Raw genomic sequence first — 17,416 nt, 5'->3', positions numbered from 1 at the left:
CCGACTCCTAGTTGGGTATTTATTATTGCATACGATCGTTTCATATCTCTTTTGAAGTTTTCTTTGGACGTGATCAGTAGGTTCTGGAATTAAGGGGTTGTGGTGTGTAATTGTGGCATATGCCAGCCCAAGAGTTGTGGATTGAGCTGGGAGTGTAGGTGAGGTAGTAATATAGGAGGAGGAAATTATATTAGTTTGTTTAGAGGTTGTAAGGTTTATATTAGTAAGTAAGTTGGGCTTAGTTACAGAAGTAGTCTTAGAGTTGGTAATAGATAGTTTATTTAATTGATTTATTTCTGGAATTTTGTCCATCGAAGTAAGTAATGATAGGTTAGTGGGATTAAAAAAGCGGGCGTTAGAAGTATCTTTTGAGGGAGAAGTAGGGTTTGAAGACTTATTTGGGGTAGCTTGGAGTGCCTCCAATGCTATAGGGGTTGTTCCGTCATTGAGGAATGATGATTGCAATTGCTAATCCATAGTAATTTGTTGAAGATGTCGTTGATGTGGAGGGCTAGTTTTACCCGTACGTACATGATGTTTGGATGAAAATTTTACTGTTTTCCATGGGGTTTCAGAGTTACTGGACAACACGTTGGGAATAGCAGAGTTGGCCATTTGGTGTGATGAAAGTGATGGAGGAGCAGTTGTTTCTATAGGTCGAGCATGAAATGGACAAGCCTTGGTGTTGTGACTAAAATGCCCACAGCGGATACAAAGGATATTTATCCCCTCATACATAACTAGTTTCTCGTGATTATCAATGTAGACATGTGTTTTTAGCGGCTTTTCAAGGAAAACTTCAATGCAAATACGAGAATATCGACCTCGTGTAGTGAATGAGGTACAAGCATCGATTTTTAGTAGGTGGCCAGTTTATTACCTACTAGCTTTAAGAGTTGAAGATCGTAATATTTCTTATTTAATTCTTGTAGACGAGCCTGTGAGCACGTGATTTTTTCCCTATATGAATTATTCCAACAAATTCAAAACAAAATAATTTCTTTCAAGTGTTTGCAATTTTGTGGATTTTGTGACAGTTTCTGTTAATTATTTGCATTTTGTCTGTGCATTTCATTTTGTTTAATTAATGAAAAATACAAAAATATGCTGCATTTGCATTTAGGATTTAATTTTTTGTATTTTTGAATTAATCAGTAATTCAGTGTTTTATAAAAATGGAAAAATCACAAAATAATTCATTGTTGCATTTTAATTTTAATTTTTCGAATTCTGTTAGTTTTTTTAATTTGGTATTTGATTAGTGGTGGTAATTATTGTTTAGAATTAATTAATTCAATTTGATAAGATAATTTGATTAGGACCGTTTAACCCAGGCCCAGACCAGCCAAAACCCGGTTTGTTCCCCCTATTAATCGAAACGACCCCGTTTGGCTTAGAATCAATCCCAGCCGTCAAGGTTTGTAAGATCTGATAGTTGGGAAGCTAGGACTCCTAGGTATAAAATTGTCCGAATGCCCCCTCCCCCTACCCCTCTCTCATCGTCTCCACACCCTCAGAGAACACCCCCACCGTCTCTTCTGTGCGCGGCCTGCCAAAATTCGCTTCTGCCGGCAGCGGTGCTCCAATCAACCCCATTTTTACACCATTAGTTCCCCTCTTTACAAATCTCCAAACCTCCTCCCTCGAATCCCAGCCAAACTTCTCGAATCTAGAATCGAAGGGAACGACCAAAACCTTAATTTGTCCAATCTGTCCCAAAATTACACCCTAGGATCCCCTTCATCTCCTCACCTAAAATCCCTAACCCGTTTCCTTCAAATCTTTGTCAAGCTCTTCGAATTTTAGATTAAAAAATGAAGCCCTAATCGGTTTCTCCCCTTCTGATTTCTGATGTTTTCAAGGCTCAATTCAAGCCCAAAAATTATGCCAGTCATTTGTTCTCAGTAAGAACAATTGATTAGTGTCATCTTTGGGTTTATTTCAAAGCTCACCGGATTCTGGCCAAGTAGTCAATGTCCATTTAAGTTCATTGCCTTTATCGTTTGCCTAAGGTTAGACCTAGGGGTGGGCATAAAATCCAAAAAACCGAATTCCAATCCGGACCGAATTAATTCGGTATTTTGGTTTCGATTTTTTCGGTATTTCGATCTAATTCGATATAACATTTTCGGTATTTCGGTATTACGGTACGGTCCTCGGTATTAGGATCTTGAAATTTCGGTATACCGAAATACCGAATTTGTAAAGAATTTTATGTTGGACCTATACTGCCCAGCCCAACCCAATATGTTGTACATCTAATTCTCCACAGTCCACACTGCTTTAGTACCTAGCGCCCCAGCCGGCCAGCCCAACCCAACCCAATAAGGCCCAACAAAAACCTCTTTAGTCTTTCACTACAGGGAATTAGGGATTAGGGAATTATAAGGGAGAAACAGAAAGGGAGAAACCTAACCTAAGAGAATAGAGATCGGCTACGTTGACTGTGAAAGAGAACTCAGAGAAGTCAGAACTGGACCGGTGGTGAGATCGGGTTCGAAGCATACTTGTCCATGGCCTGAGGAAATGCCTTTGTCCCTGCTATGGAGATGACAAAATGGTTTGACACCAACTAGTAAGTGACACACCAAAATGGAGTAGATACTGTTCCACATTTCCAGTACTTGTTGGTCTAGTTTCATACTTGTGCATCTTCCATGTATGTGCTGCTAATTAAATGATACTTTTTAAGCAAACTTTTATGTTATGATATGACGACCTTCATCTTACAAGACTCAAGAGTTTATGAATATTGATATTTATTTACTTCTTCTGCATAAGTATCATCCTTCCATGTATGTGCTGCTAATTTAAACCAAATTTACAATTTGCTTCTTTATTTGTCTTCTCGGAAATAGTTCTTTTTCCCAATAATTTTTTTTTGTGAAAACTTAGTCAACCTGTTTACAGCTCGTTGGAGAAAGAAAAGAAGATGGGTTAATTAGAAATATCTGTTGCATCTGTTGGTTAGACTGCTGCTGCATCTGTTGGTTAAGACTGTTGCATCTGCATTTTGGTTAAATTACTGAAATGCAACAATCTGAATGGGTCTTGGTTAAACCGAAACCGTACCGAAATCATACCGAACCAAAATAAGAAATACCGAACCGTACCGAAATAATTTGGTACGGTATTTGGTATACACAATCAATAAACCGAATACCGAAATACCAAACTGAAATTCTTAAATACCGAACCGAAATACCGAATGCCCACCCCTAGTTAGACCAGTGTTTTCTTTCTCTTATTCTTTGCTTAGTTTTGGTTCTGGTTTTCTTTATTTCATATGTGTAAATCCATTATGTCTAATTTCAATAAGTTTTAGAGATTATACGTCTATTTAATTGCTATTTTAGATGATCTTGTGAATGCTGAGTGTTTTATTCGTGTTATGTTTGGTTCAATTAATAGAAGTTTTGCATTGTTGTTGAGAATTCCTTTGATCTGTTTGAAGCCTTTGGAATTTGTTTAGTACTATTTGTTTTACTTTAGGTGATCTTAGGGGAGTTAATTGTCATGCCTAGAACTTTGGGGGGTCTCAAATGAAAGGGCAGGAGTAGTAATAATTGGTTGGGCAAAGGGCAGTTTGGGGACTTCATAAGGTAAGGGAATCAATTCTGTTAGGGGAGAGGCTCTAGAAGATAGGATAAACATGAGTCTGTTAGGAGCGGTGATTTTCAGATTCTTTAGAGGGGTAAGAGGGTAAAAAACAATTTGGTTTGAGAGGGCTAAAATGGGAAATAGCTAGCTAGAATAGGGCTGCACTAGATAGGCTTATATAAGGACCTCTTTCTCCTCATTTTGGGACAGTTTTTACACATTCTGAAATCTAAGAGAAAATTGGAAAGCTAAGAAATACTGAAAATTCAAAAACAGCTGAAAAGAGTGAAAAACACTATTCCATTGAATTCTCTGTTTAAATTTTGAAGTTTTCCATTGCTGAAACGAGTTTTGATTTTCTTTGAGGTTGAAAATGGTTTGAGCTTGGGTATTTGAAAGAGTTGATTTAAGTGTATTGACTGGTTTACTGTTCTACTAATGTTCTGAGTGAATTTCACTGTTCAAACTGCTGAATCTGGGCCGTTTCTTGCTATTGCTTGGCTGAACCTCACTCCTTCTTCCATTTTTCTTAATTTCCAGGTACATGTTCTAAATCCATCATGATGTAGCTCTCAAGTTGGGAAAGAGAATAAAAGCCATGCTGATTCCTTCTATTTTATGTGTTCATTCGATTCAATATAGTTCATTTAGCTTTATTGATTAGATAGATCTTCATGTTATGTAATTAATTAGAGACTGTTTGAACTCATGAATGCTTTTGGATCTGTTGGTTATGTTAGTTGTAGTGAATGTTAATTTAGCAATCTATATTAGCTGAATACAGGGTTTGTTCTAGTAAATGTATGGTATACCACTGTTTCGGTAGTTGATTGTGTTCATCATTTGAATTCGACGCATGAAGTTCAGTGTATGTTGATTTTGGTTGTTCCATGCTTAGATATGTTAACAAAAGGAATACAGGGTTGTAATGTTGAAAGGTGTCATCATATCAGTCTACTTTAGGTTTTAATTTATGGTTATGTGATTAGAAATTTACATTTAGTGATGAGTTTAAAGGGAAGGGGGATAGCCTTAGGATTTCTTCAGCAAATGTGAATGTTTCATGGTGCTAGATTCAAGGAGAGAGGGATAGCCTTCTTCAGTAGTATGTATATCTTTCTGGGTCATCTTTCTATTTTATGTCAGAAGTAAATCAACATGATTAGGAATCTGGGGGTAATTTGTTACGATCCAAGTAAATATGTATGTTGGCTTCAGGAATTCTGATAATATTGGAGCATGCCTACTTCAATTTGAGTTTATTAATTGGTTGGTGGTTTCTTATTTGCTGTGTAAATAGGGTAATTGATTAAGGTCTGTATCTCTATTTGGAGCTTAGTGGTTCCAATGCTTAAAAGATCTCGTGGTACCTGAGACTCGAACTCGAGTCGGATTATGTGGTAGCCATAGCGTTGGCTTTCTGAATTTGCTTCGCTTCAGGCATCCATTTGGTGTTATGGAGATTCGATGTTGAGTCCCTCACCCCAAAATAAGAATAGCATACCTTCAGGAACTTGGGGCTCATTCTTGGGCCTAAATGAAACAATTTCTTTCGAATGTGCTTAGTTTGTTCGCGTTGGGCTGCTGGCATGTTAGTGATGGGCTGTCCCTCTTTGACTTAAATTCACCAATATGTTTGGGATTGGATTAAACCTTTGCTTTAAATAATCAACTTTCCCTTATGAGTTTGTTTTCTTTTGAGGTTTCTTTAGTCACATCTTGGGCCTTAACTAACTAAATTATCAATGGTGGAGGTGTGCCGTTTAGTTGATTTTCTATGGCCCTCCCAAATACTAATTAGACACTAGTGATGAATATTCGTAGAAAAGCCTTTAGGGTCGTTTAAAATACAATTGTGATTGTGTACACGTTCGCGTGATATGATTACAATTCTAAAAACCAATTCGAAGTATGCGTTCGCGCAACTTCGAACAAACCTTCTTAATAATAAAATGGATTTTCGTAGGCTATTAATTAAACTAGCTCATATAGTCCGAGGTGTGTCATCTACCATTTAATCATACAAAATGCCGAATGTTCGTAGTTTGCTTTAGGCACGCCAACTTTGGCCAAACTTTTCTTTTTTTTACAATAATAAAACGTTATTAATTGTGGACACGTACGCGTGACATGATTTTTGACGCGCCAAAACAAATGGGTACATGTACGCGTGACTCGTTTCAAGATAATTTTCTTAATTAAAAAGCGGTAAAAAGTAGATGCACATAGGTTCTAAAATCAGTAATTAAACAATTATAATAAGCTAAGTATGATCAAAGCGACCGTGCTAGAACCACGGAACTTGGGAATGCCTAACACCTTCTCTCGGGTTAACAGAATTCCTTACTCGGATTTCTGATTCGCGGATTGTTAAATAGAGTCAATCTTTCCTCGATTCGGCATTCCATCGGTGACTTGGGACACCACAAATTATCCCAAGTGGCGACTCTGAATTGTAAATAATTAATCTCGTTTTGATTGTCCTTTAATTGAAAAAACTCCCTTATATTTATGCCATTTACGAGGTGTAGTAAAAAAGAGGTGTGAGAGAGCCCAAATAGCGGAGTAAGCTAGCTGCACAGAGGAAGCAACAAATTGTGGTTCCCACCTACGTACCATAAGGAAATGGCCAAGATAAACCACGATCCGTCATAAAGAGCATGAAGCATATTATGCTCATGTGTAAATTTAATATGGAAGAAAGCATGCCCTAGATCAATGATGTTGATTGGTTCCGAAGATCTCCAAAGAGTTTGGAGTATTGTTTTAAGCAATTGGTTTCCAATGAATATTCCGAATAGTTTATATATAATGGAGTTTTTCCAAGAGGTGTACAAACGAGCTTTATCATCAGTTGTGAGGGGAATGTAATCCTTTGTATCATATGGATTATCCGCTTCATCGTTCAAGTCAATATCTACTGGTACAAATATGGTATAAATTCTGTATTTGGTGGAAGGAGGTCACATGGTGAAGGTTTTAGAAGAGTAGTTAAGAAGGAATATTTTGAAGAGGTCGAAACTGGGGCATCTAGCTGCATGGCTAAAAGATCAGGAGGGTCTGTATGGTGCATCACATCAAGGTTTCTGGGGTGGGGGGTGGGGGTGGGGGTTCTCATGGGAGATTATTGTTGGGAGTGGACAAGGAGATAGGGATAGGTTAGAGTAATAGAGAGCATTTCTGTAACTGACAGATAATTTGCTTTTCACGCAAAACTGTTTTAATGGTATATATAGAACATAAGAAAAATGTTCAAATTAAAAAATCTGAAAATATGCATATTTTGCTAATTAAAGACTAAATGAGGCTAATATATTATTAATAAATTCATACCTAAATATGCAAAGATTTAATTTGTGCAATTCGAAGTAAAATATACAAGCATATTTTATAATAGTACCGAATGAAATCCTTGACTAAGAACGGAACACGGTATTCTTTATCATACGTGGTACATTAAATTTATTTGGTCAAAATATTTAGATTTATTATTGATAATCTTAGAGATTCTAGTGATTTTACAAAGCATGTACTGCTATAAAATGGATATTGTTATTATAGATAAAAAGATGCTATAGAAAGGTAAATATAATATAAAAATTAATTTCGAAAAAACTTTTAACTTTTAGAGTAAATAATTGTTATTTAGAGATATTATTATAGAAAGGTATGCAAATATTAACGGAGAACGAAGATTATCCCACGTTGGATATGAGAAATAGAAAATCTCAATTTTGTGGGACGTCTTTCAATTAGGACAAACGCATAAGGTCCTAAAATGAACAATACCTCACAAATGTAAACGGATAAGACCGTATATATTATTTATGAGTTCTAATAAGACAAATACATAAGTTGTCACCTAACATATGGTCCAAATCCTCCTTATATAATTTTTGTGGACTATAATAATATTATACACACTGTATTTCTAAAGTGTATCTAGTACACACCTCTTTTGACCAGATCCCATAAAAAGATCATTCGTATATTTCATGCGTTTGACTTTAGTTTATAAACTTAAAAATAAAAATATAAAATTATAAATATGCCCTCATCTTCTTCAACTCATACCTGCAACCGGGGGCGGCTGAATAGCATCTGGGCCTAAAGCCTTAATAAGAGGCCTTATATACAGAGAGAGAAATATATATATATATTACTACAATATAAAAACGGGAGTTCAACTGTACAAAAAATGTACGAACAAGGGTAATTTAGGAATTGTAGTTATTTTTCAAGGGTATTTTGGTTTCAAACTTTCAATTGCAGCGCTCCCATTTTCGTCTTCCAAGTGACACGTGTTTAGCAGTTTCATTTTTCTTGGACAACTTACTATTAGTTCCATTTTCACTTCTATTTCCCATGTACTCCACTTTTTATTTTGTTCTTCTCCCTCACCTTTCTTTTTTCTAAGTCATGGTTTTGGTACATTTGGCGGAAGTTTTTTGTATGTCCTTTTATTGTAATGGGTCTTTGTTTTAAACCCTCCAAAACTACATTAAAAGCTTTGTCTTTGGCAGTGAAAGATCAGAAGATCCATTGATTTGTCAAGTGTAAGTGATGACATCTTACATAAATTAAAGGAGAGATAGTTTCGCGCTAAATATCTAAAGAAATTGTGAAGTTGGTACTTGGGGTTACATTGTCATCTACTTGATTTTTCCTTCTTCTTTTTTTGAATGTCGTGTGTTTGATTTTGTTTGAGTGAATTAACTTTTAATTTGTGATTGCATGGCCAAAAATAAACTAGGGCTTGATGCCTTTAGATCAACTATGCTGAATTAATTTATTTTTATTCTCTTTCCATTTGGAGAGATGTTGGATTCTATTAAGCTTTCGGCTTTTCTTGAAATTGGGAGTCAACTATCAGCTGGCTCTTATTATTATTTTCTGCAGTACTTAAACTTAAAATGTGATTTCTCTATGTTTGTTCTCTTTCTGAGGGTACTGTTTATATTGTTCTTAAATGGAAATGCAATATGATTTTTTTTTTAATCTTCTCAATTTGATTTTTGCCTTTTGTTCTTTGTAGGCTCATGTCCATTCTGGGTTTGGAGGTCTCCATTTTTATATGTGAATAAATTACCCAGATCGATATATATTTTTCTATGAATTTGCTACAATTCCAATATAGATGCATGCAGTTTGTTATCCAATTATAATTTTCTCCAATATAGATGATTGCCTGCATTCTGCTACATTGCTTTTTTTTGGTTTTGCAGGGAAGTAAAGCTGATCAATTTCAGATATTAGCTACGGCCTGTTTATCGCTTGCATCCAAGATGGAAGATATGGATCCTCCTTTGACTGTTGATTTGCATGTTACTTAAATTTATCAACAGGTGATATGATTTCTCTATTTGTAATGTCGAATCTATATGATAAAGATACTTGTGTTCTTAGCTTTAATTGGGTGTATTTTATGGTTATAATGGCATCAGTGCCTTGTACCTTGCTCTTCTGTTAATTTCTTTTGTGGTTAGTTTCTTGCTACCCAAAATAAATGGTAATTTTGAGTACTACATGAACTTGCCCATCTTCAGAGTAGGCAAAGTAAATCTCTTTCTCTTTCTCTCTCGCCTTGAGGCGTTCCCCGTCAAGCAACGGCTGAGGCAGAAAAGGCATATTTTTTATGCTCTAGAGCTTTATGTTCTATTGACAATGAATTAACAGTAGCAGAAGTATGGAAAATTGGATTTTTTTTCTCAATGAATTTTGTGTTGCTATTTTATGGTTGTTCGATGTAAGGCTAAGAATGACTGCAATTTCCAGAAGATGTCATTCATTTTGTGCTCCAACATTCTTGCCTTGTCCGATTAGTAATGAGTAAGTTTTTCTTCTTTTGCTTTACTGGTATTGGCTGGCTATTGCACCTAAGAGCCTTTTGTGGCTATACATAGATGAAAAGAAATAGCTTCTTATTATAGCATGTCAATTGTCAAGCAGGTGAGAATGAAATTAAAAAAAGGTAACAGCTTCCTTAAAAGCTAAATATGTATGGTGTTGGTGAAGCATGTTAAAGGATAGTGAATTAACAAATTTAATCTTGCAGATAAAAGTGAGGACATATTTGAAATCAAGGTTGTGGGTCTGATATCAAATCTGGAAATATTTGATGGTTCTGGTGCAGGCTCTTCAAAAGGAAAGACCTTTTTCTGCGATCTTTGCCTTTGAGGGGATTATTAGACAGATAGAATCGTTTGATGGATGATCTGGCAATGTGATCGGGAAAAAAAACAAATCTTTAACGGAACCATCTAATTGTTAAAAGTAACTGTGTTTAAGAAGAATCTTCCATCAAATTGAGCTAAAAAATTTCCTGACCTCTTAATCTTGAAAAACTTTTGGGCAATGATACATGTTCTGAGTAATGAGTTTACCTTTCCTACTAGGTTCCTTTGCTTATTATTTTGGTGAGTGCACTCCTGTGGATGCCTATGATATTGGAGATAAGTTTCAAGGGTTCTTGTTATGCTATTGTAGCACATATTTGGAGCTCCTACGCCAAATGAAAAAGGAATAAATTTTTTTTAGCGAATTACATCCTACTTTTTTACTTTTAACTTAGTGCAACTGCTTTACTTTTAACGTGGAGTAACTCCATATCTGTATGCTAGACATCTGGTGTGCAACTTAAGATGAGTTTAAATCGTGACTGCAGAGTTGGGGGTGTAGGAAGGATAAGGAGAAAGAGCAGAGAGTACTTCCCTAGACATACAGCTGAATACATAAGAGTTTATTAGGCTCCGAATGACTCTTAATGTTCCATGAATGATTTTTTATATAACCCAATCAACATAGTGATTTTCATTTGGAAGGTATGTAACTTATTATTGAGCTTGCAGTATATTAATCTATGTATCATTGCATTTATCTTCTCAAGGAACCAGAAAAATGAAATGGATACAGATTGGCTAAGTTGCTCCGACATGGCAGTTTAGGTACCGCACCCGTGTCGACACGATACTAGTATGGGTGTGGGTATGGGATCCATACCGGATCTGGTCAAATAATTTTTGGTACTTTGACCACGACGGACGGAAAAATTCGAGACGAGATACAATGTGATTCCCGTAATCATAACCAAAACTAGGGAAGAAAATAGCATACCTTATTTAGGAAATCAATCCTTTATTTATCTACAACTTGAGAATAAAACATCCACACTTTACAAGCTATATGTAAGTATTCCTCAAAATTTCTCGTAACTTAGGGATTTTTTTATTTTTTATTCTTTTGAATTATATTTAGCCGAATCCCTATACCCATATCCGTACTAGGATACGTATCCCCGAATGTTAGGATTTACATCTCGAAGGATGCGACCTCTAGATCCGCACCCGTGTCGGACACCTACACCCGTTTCCGAGCAACTTAGCTGATTGTGCTTATGATAGGGATTCTACGACCATTTTTATTGTCCTTGTGCTTATTTTAATATTGATGGGTGCTTTATTGTAGATGCAAATATGATTTCAGGGGAAAAATATTAGAGGATGCTGGCTATGTAGTTGGAACATGAATTTTGAAATTCCTCAACCAAAGAAAAAAATGTATGAAATTGCTTTTGCAATTTACTCCCAGCTATTTTTATTTTAACTATAACTGGAAAATATATATCTTAACTAGAGAGTTGGGAAGTAGGAAAAATTTTAGAAAGGAAAAAAAAGAAAGAGCAAGAGTTTGGTAAAATATATTTGTTGTATTTGTAGTTGTGTATAAGAAACATGTTGAAATTTACTCTGTTTGCTTGCATGTGTTTTCTATGGCACTACTGCTACTTTGTCTAATTTTGTGTTAACAAGAAAAATTAGGTATGGCTTTTAATTATTCAAAGTTATATCTCCATTTGCTTGCATGTATATTTGAAAGTGCTGGTTGGCTAAGGTTAGAAAGCCTAGAAAGTGGAATGAAAATGGCACAAAATTTTTTAGGATTACTACCATTAGACTCCCTTATGAATTGTAGGTTGACATAATCTCGAAGGAATATAAGAAATGTTATCAGAAGGCTAGCATACATAAATTATGAGATATCTGGCTTAGTTTTAGGATTGAGTCCTATTGTGGGAGGCTTGAAAAATACTGGGACTTATATTATAGCAGCTCTGTCGACATTAGTTGGCACAATAGTTAGATCGCCAACCTCAACAGATTGGGAAGTGGGTAAGGATTTTGGAACTAAATGTTTGTTGATAAGCAATTTTACCATACTTAATGTTGATCATGTTGTAAGAACATTGAGAAAAGGTAACTAATTGAGGCTAAATCAAGAAACTATGGTCCTCTGACTCTTAAAACACATAAGCTCGGCATGGATAAAAGTGGTTTGGATCACAGCTAGAGCCTGTCGTGTTTGGTGAAACTTGTGCATGGTATATATTTTTGGTACAGTAGGAATATGAACAAGAACAGGGAGAACATCATTAAAATAAACCATATGAGGCATCAAGGTGTAATTAAATAATATATGCCACCGAGCTTTAAGTTACTCAGGAAGAAGTCCATTGTTGTGCTCGACTAATGATTGACATACACAAATGACGATTTTACATTATTAGTCTGGAAAAGACATTGATAGTGCTATTTTCCAGCTACATTGTAGCATTACAAAGCTCATGAAGTTATTGAACATGTATGTAATGAATATGCAGCTAAATTCACTCTTTTCCATGGCCGCAAGGAAGCATTTGCCATATTGGTGCCCTTAAATACCTTGTTATGTTGTTGTAATCCCGTTCTATTACGATTTGTTTTGCATGTGTTGTTCATACAGATAAAGGTGAGTTTACGCTGAAAAGGAATTAATGATAGCGATTTTTGGTACTTCTTTTTTATTCTTACCCGTGGGAGTGCGAATTAAGTATTTTGTATTTCCGTCTGTGGTAGCCATAGGAAAGCAATAGCAATTTCGTCTTATGAGTTTGATTCAATTGAGTTTGGGGAGGGTAGTGTATGCAAACCTTACCCCTACCTTGTGTAAATAGAGAGGTTATTTCTAATAGACCCTCGGCTTAAGAAAAGCGATTTTCAAAACAGGTCTGGAAAAAAAAAGCAACACGATAGTAATAGTGTAGTTTTAGTTGACATGTCTCATATTTTATATTGGTGTAATAGTTGTTCTAAGACCTTCTCAATGATGCAGGGAAGGAGAAAAGACGCAAGACTTCTTGGTATTTATCTTTCTTGGCATTACATGGATAGTGGCGTAGTATGAAAAGAAAAATAACACCACTACTTCAATTTGTCTAATGTGTATGTACCTGTTAATTTTTCAAGATCTATTTTGTTTTTTTGGAGACTCAAGTTTGTAAAGATAATGGTTATAAATTAGATATTTGTGCTATTTAACTAGGTGATGCCTGACTATGAAATTTATACATAATTCCTGCGATCTTGTAGGCTGTTCACAAGTGCTGTAACTGCTTGAGTAGCCTGGAGCGAAAATACCCAAATTTAAATTTTACTCATGTTGGGCACTAATACTCATGTATGCACTACTAGTATATGTATATAGCATCGATATTTGAAAATAGACAAGTGAGTATGTGAACTGAAAAAAAAAATAGAATTTCGTTTTATAAAGTGCAAAAAAATGAATGAATTTAACATTGATTGCATCACAACTTAAATGACAGAATCCATAAAATATATTTCCTCCATCCCACCTTATGTGATACCTTTTTTTTAGTCGGTCCCCTCTCTATATTTGGTAATAATTCAACATTAAATTTTTATGAGATGATTTCTAGAGTCTAGCCACATAAGTTTTTATGGTTTGTTTTAGATCACAAGTTTCAAAAGTCTTCCTTTATTTCATAAACTACATGTCCAGTCAAACACCTTCATACAAATTAGGACTAAGGGACTATAATTTATGTTAGAAAAATAAATAATTATTAGATATATTTACGTGACTAACTAAAACATAGAGAAATATAATTCAGTAAAAACGTAAAATAAGATTAACAAAAAAACTATTTTGGTTATATTAATTAGAGGAAGATATTACGTTATTAAAAATTTATATGAAAATAAAGAATAAATTTATCAATACTAAAAAATAATTATATAAATAATATACTATATATAGAAAAATTTTGGGGCCCTTAAATTTTTGGGGCCTAAAGCAAGTGCTTCACTTTCTCATTTTCTCTAGGGTGTGGCTGCCCCTACCTGTAACACCATTGTACTTGCAACACCATTATAGAGCAGGTTTTAAAAATGGAGACAACCAAGAACATTTTACCAAAATTTCCAAAATATTCTTTACGATCAAATATGTTCATTAAGCTATAAGACAACTTTTTGAAATATTTGCTCCCATTCGAGTTAAAATTACAGATGCAAAATCAAATCGAGGAGGAAATTCAATCAAAAGTTGACGGATTTTCGTGATTAGTTATGTTTCTCCAATGAAGTTAACACGACCGGCTCAACCTGACCCACCCACTCTTTAGGCTCGCTTTCTTCAAAGAAAACCACCGGTTCAACTCGCCGGTCACTCGCAACGTCAACACCTGTGTAATTTCCCCGCTCGATATCCCTTTTCCTCGCATCCAGTTCCTTCCTCTCTGTTGTCGAGCTGGAACTCGAACTACATGTTCTCTTGTGCGACCACCAGAATTTATTCGACAACGTCGAGTCCAACGTGTCGTTTTGGTTTCCGTTCTTCCATAAAGTCGTCGGCGGCAGAGTTGAACATCGAGTACCTTGCTTATGTGCTCCTGTTGCTTTCAATGCCACGTCATTTATCTACACCACAAATTGGGGGAGTGAGTTCAGAGGATGAAGACGGAGAAGAAGGGGTTGCAACCCAATTAAAAAAGTTAAATAAAATTTGAACACGTGGCACTTTAATAAATAATCTGATAGCAAAAAATCAAATTTCACGCTCTTCTTTTGTGTAAACACGCGAGTCAAAGATAGTATATACTAGATACACTTTAAAAAGATTGTATGCATAATATTATTATTGTTCACAGAAAATGTGTAAGGAAAATTTGGGTCATAGATAAGTACTTATATATTTTGCCTTTTAATAAAGAATGGACCAGCGGAATGCAAAAAAAAATCATAACTTAACGATAGCAAAATATCTATATCTAATTGATGATCGGGGCTCCTACCTTCTTTTTTAGCTTTTCGACGCTTTTTATTCATAAGTCATTAGGGTACTACTATATATTTTAATAAATGATCAGTTCAACTGAAGTAGAATTAGACGGGGTCGGGACTTATAGCCTATTTGACCAAGCTTCTTTTTGGCCAGAAATATTTATTTATTTTTTTTGCCAAAAGTACTTTTGGTCAAAAATTAAGGTGTTTGGTCAAGCTTTTGGAAAGAAAAAAAGTAGTTTTGAGGAGAAGTAGAAAAAAGTAGCTCTCTCCAAAAGCACTTTTTTGAGAAGCACTTTTGAGAAAAATACACTTAGAAGCAGTTTTTTAAAGCTTGGTCAAACACTAATTGTTGTTCAGAAGTGCTTTTCAAACTAATTAGCCAAACACAAACTACTTCCCCCAAAAGTACTTTTGAAAAAAAACATTTCTCAAAATAAGTTGATTTTTACAACTTGGCCAAACAGGCTATTAAAAGAGCATCGCAATCATAGGCGGCTCAACACAGTTCGAGGCCTAAAGCCAAACTGTAACGAGGGCCTTAAGTTCCTTTAAAAAAAATTATATATATTTTATTTAAAGGCTATTTTTCTAGGCGAATTAATAAAGTTAATTTAAAGTTTAAACTCTTCTCTTTTTTTGAAGTTCTACATAACCGAAATTCATATTTTCTAGTAGATATATTTAAACTCTAGTAAATAACAAAAAATAACAGTATATCTATAAAGTAAAAATATAAAAAAATGACAGATTTTAGATTAAAAAAAGTAGCCAAAGGTTAGAACAATAGAACGTGATTCAATTGATAAGTTGATCCCAAATAACTTGTTAATACTTTTATGCTTGAAAACCTGTAAAATCATTCTTGTAGAAAACCAGTTCCAAGTACAAATGTAGAAAAAAGAAATGCTTGAAAAGAAAGAAAAAATTTATCATTAATTTTTTTTTTTGTACTTACCAACTTTGTATTTTATCCACAAAGAAGGATCATAAGAGTCTTGTAGTTCTTTTGACAAGAAGGAGGCTTTCAAGGTAGAAAAGAAGAAGGCAAGAAGGTCTCAACTTTGTAGTTGTGAAAAAATACGAAAAAAAGAAGTCAATCCCAAAAAGGCAATAACGATGAAAAGTAACAATTTATATCCCCAATATGTAATAACGGTAAAAGCAAACTTTTATTTTCCTTTTCCACAACAAAATTATAGATGTTCATATTAAATACTTAAATTTTCTAAAAATAAAATAAATATATAAACCTAAAACTACTAAAAAGTTAGGCCTTCAAATTTATGGGGCCTAAATCCCTTGCCTTACCTGTCTTGAATTCAGCCGCCTCTGATCGCAATAAAACCTGGAGTAGAACGTGATAAGTTTGACGTAATACTATTAACTATATAGTCTAATACTGATGGTGAAATGTTGTTGCCAAGAGGATAAGACATTCGATATAGACAGCTTGAAAAGGGAATATGTGGTAATGCCACAGACCAAGTGTTTCCTACATTCTCCGATCATTTGCAATGGCCATCGTCATTCGTCAAGGGGAGAGTTAATCCTAACTCATTAACTTTAGTCCAAATTTTATATTTATCTTAAAAAATTTACTGAATATAACTAAAATTATTAATTTAAAATTTACTAATATTTAAGCGAACTATAATTTCGAACTCAAAAACTTTAAATCATTACTCCGCCTTTGACCAAAAGTTGTACGAAAAGCACAACAAAAATCTTGGATAATTTGTCACGTGCACACTATCTCCCACATATCCCGAGTACAAATTTTGTTATTCACAGAAGAACATACATGTGTATTTGCAGAAATGATATTGTTTTTGTACCCAAAAGAAAAAAATGAAGAAACAATGATGATGTATTTGGGTCCAAGATTATGTTGAAATATCACATCACAATTTTTTTAGGGAAATTCTTGTTGCTTAATTATTGGTAACCGGGCTTTAAAAGTCATTAACCGACTTAAATATAGAGTAAAAATTGCACGGGCGCCCTATTTGGTTGCCCCCATTTAACCTATATCTAGTTTTTTAAATTTTTTTTAACTTGTACCCACTTGTTAAAAAACTTCAGTCCCCTTTCTCCTCCTCCTCCTACCAGTGATCTCCATAGCTCTCTGGAATTTAACATTGATGTAACAATATCTCTCCTTTTGTGGCTTCACTCAATTCCTCAGAAGCCATCTTACTATACATAATTAAAATAATTAAAATCTTTATTTTCAATCTGCTTCTTCAATGCTTGTCAAAAGAAAAGTCAATTGTATTACCGGAATCCCAATTTAAAGTGTTGCAGCTCAAAAGAATCTAGTTTTCTTGACATTTATGGAGCTATAATATCCCCAACAGCTAAAATAGTACTACTTAATACTATTTGAAGTCATCAGATTTCAAACTCTCGCATGCAGAAAGATTATGTGGATGAAAGTTAGTTAATCAATGATTTTTCTGCAGTACTGGTCATGTATATATCCCTGCAGAAGGTATGAGTTCCTCCCCCCAAAATAGAAACTTCAACAATACATATTCAAGGGTTTTAAAAACTTCAGCTATATAGTTGAAGTTCGCCAGTTACAAAGAGCTGAAGTTCGCCAGTTACAAACAAAAACATCAGCTCTAGAGCTGAAGTTCGACAGTTACAAAACAAAAACTTCAGCTCTAGAGTTGAAGTTCGCTAGTTACAAA

The 17,416-nt window shown here is 34.7% G+C and overlaps 1 long non-coding RNA gene across 1 annotated transcript; it reads left to right on the top strand.

Annotated features, from left to right (window-relative positions):
- Positions 1-7,811: 7,811 nt before the first annotated feature.
- LOC104239534 (uncharacterized) lies at positions 7,812-12,956 on the top strand. Its single transcript, XR_714157.2, has 4 exons — positions 7,812-8,156; positions 8,636-8,660; positions 8,826-8,945; positions 12,748-12,956. It is a non-coding gene; the product is annotated as an uncharacterized lncRNA (long non-coding RNA).
- Positions 12,957-17,416: the final 4,460 nt, after the last annotated feature.

Source organism: Nicotiana sylvestris, chromosome 1 (assembly GCF_000393655.2).
Source record: "Nicotiana sylvestris chromosome 1, ASM39365v2, whole genome shotgun sequence".
NCBI lineage: Eukaryota > Viridiplantae > Streptophyta > Magnoliopsida > Solanales > Solanaceae > Nicotiana > Nicotiana sylvestris.
Note: the sequence above shows the minus strand (reverse complement) of the source record. Positions and strands in the feature narration are given on the sequence as shown.